The following is a 2,697-nucleotide window of genomic DNA, read 5'->3' on the forward strand; positions in this document are numbered from 1 at the left end:
AATACCAGGGGTGATGTCTGACAAATTTTCTGTGTCTCTAGATCCCCAAAGCTTATCGGCCGTATTTACATCATTTGACCAGAGATCGTTTATCTAACTTTGTCAGACTTAATTTACTTTAACAGCTTTAACTTCTCGGAAGTTCCAGTTAAATTGGCTCGTCAGGAATTTTCAAAATATTATTGTCTATCTCTTATAGGGAAAAATATCTCGAACTTAGCGTCCAAGTACATATCCTCAAGTACGTTTTTTTCTCAATTTCGCAAGAACATCTTCTTCCTTAACTTCTGTATCGACGAATCATCTCAGAATGTTAACCCTTTCATTTCATATGTTGTGTATGGACTGCCACTGTAAATCTCGAACAGTATTTCTTATCAATAAATAATGAAAGGATGTATCTTAAAACAACTTCAATCCTGGAACAGTTAAATTCATAATGAACTCTTTGATTCAATAATTGCCATTATATCACAATACCACGAACTATACTTTGAAATGCTTACTACGTTCATATCTATATGTAGGTCCTGAGGTCTGTCATTGACCTCTCGCCTCGAAAGGTCAGGCGAGATCGTCAACGACAAGGAAGGAACGTAAACGTGACACGGGGGACTGTCCAGCGGACTGGACGAAGTCGCGACGCAAAGAGTTAATCGGATGCAACGGTCAGTTTCAATTTGGCGCAAGTGGCACCCGTGGGAGGTAGTCGCGGAACAGGTCTGCGACTTCATCGAGCGTCCCTTTCGCGATACAAACAACAACCAAGGTTCGACGATATATCGAGAGTGGTAGTTGGAATGATAGCACCCGCGAGACTTCAGGCTTCTCAGGAAATCACAATATTCAGCGGTCGGTGGGCGCATCGTCGAACGCAGCACCGGAGGCAGCGTAGTCGGAGCCCGCATCCGGTAATATCTCACGATACGGAAGCGCGATAAGGTATCACGAGGAGCGTGCTGCTCGATGCACGATTCTCTCTTCCCGCAACGTTACGTGGCCTCCTTCGTCCTTCCGGATTTCCCGTATTTCTTTGTCGCCGGCTTTATAAAAATTTATAGGCCCGGCCAGATTCGCCTGGATTAAGCGATCGATTCGAGATCCAGGTCACCGAGTGACGTAAAGTTCCAGTAAATTATAATACACCAGAAGAACCATGGCTTATCTTCGAAGTTGAGAATTCGCGCATAAGAAGATTTCGATGGAAATTTTTTACTTTGTTTTCGATATCCAGGTCGATCATTCTTATGGAGCCAGTGGGCAATTATCATCTTGCAGGAAAGGAAATTGAACTTACGATCTTTCTGTTTCCACAAAGAGATTCATTCTTTCGTAAGAATTTCCTATTTAGGTAATCCATGCTCTATAAATTATATTACACTGTTCGATTTCCTTGTATGCAGGTCGAAAATTCAAGAGGATTTATATATGTACATTTGACGAAGTATATCCAGAAAAATGCCGTGCTTCTAAAGCTTGTCGAACACCGGTAAGCCGCACGAAGGATAGCATCGATCGTATTTCATAATGCGACACCCCGCTGCGCGTTATTTCGTCCATGACGTGCTGCCTTTCGCGCACCTTGACCTCTCATCCATCAAAGCACGTCTCCGTGCATCTACTTTTAACTTCATACATCACAATTACGCTGGCTTCCTTTCGGGTCGGCCATTTGCATGTCGAGTCGCCGCCCGTTCCACGGAATCGGCCCAACGGAGAAATTATTGCCCTCCGTTGGAAACGCGGAAACGTAATTGAGAATCGGTCGAGATTCATCCTGCGCTCCTAATGCACACCGCTCCGAATGCCAGTTATACGACGAGCTCGGTCAGCTGGATTTATTTATTGCCAGGAATAATTAAAATAATCTCTGCTAGCCAGGCGCCATTGATAAGGAACATTAATCGCGGTAGTGCGTTCTCGCGTGGTATGCCGAGCGAAGGTTCGCAAACGGCTGATGCACGGATTGGCCAGGTAGCCCCGTCCGTTCGAATAAATCATCCTTGTCCGAAATCTGCGCGGGAGAAAGTGGAGGAGTCCATCTTGAAATACAGCTCCCTTGGGCGGCTCTGTCGGACCTCGGAGAGCTTCTTCGTACTGCACGTACATTTTTATTCGAGCGTGGCTAACTGCGAAACGCGACGGTGCACACAGGAGAGAAACTACGAAAAAGAAAAGACGACTCGTCGTCGACTGGTAAATGAGAAAGAAACAAAGAGGAACGGGAAACGAGGTTACGTCCAGCGTAAAGAGAGAGGCAGTGGCTGCCACCGTTCTTTCTTCGTTTCTTTCTGAAGTATCTCGCGCGTGACGGAAGCTTCAAACGAAATTTACTTAACCCGTCTGCCTCGCGTCTGCTACAAAGAGCACGAGGACACGATTTAATCGAATCGGGACACGGTGCTCGAGCAGAGCCAGCAACGCCGGACAACTCGTCAGCTCGAGTGCTCTGGTGCTCCCTTTTGCCTATCACTTGGGAGAACGCGAGCGTACTTCTATTCGGGAAAAAGGGCCTCCACTCCGTTTCGCGAGGGCTCCCTTTCTCTCTTTCTTCCGCTACGATAACGACGTAATCAATCTTATTCTCGGAGAGATATATTCCGGCTGATACATTAAGCGCTCAAACTTCAAGTAGCAGAAGAAAAATTCACGACGTGCATTCAGATTCTTCCCCGTCTCGATCGTTAAGGTTGCCCG

Source organism: Bombus terrestris, chromosome 2, assembly GCF_910591885.1.
Source record: "Bombus terrestris chromosome 2, iyBomTerr1.2, whole genome shotgun sequence".
NCBI classification, from domain to species: domain Eukaryota; kingdom Metazoa; phylum Arthropoda; class Insecta; order Hymenoptera; family Apidae; genus Bombus; species Bombus terrestris.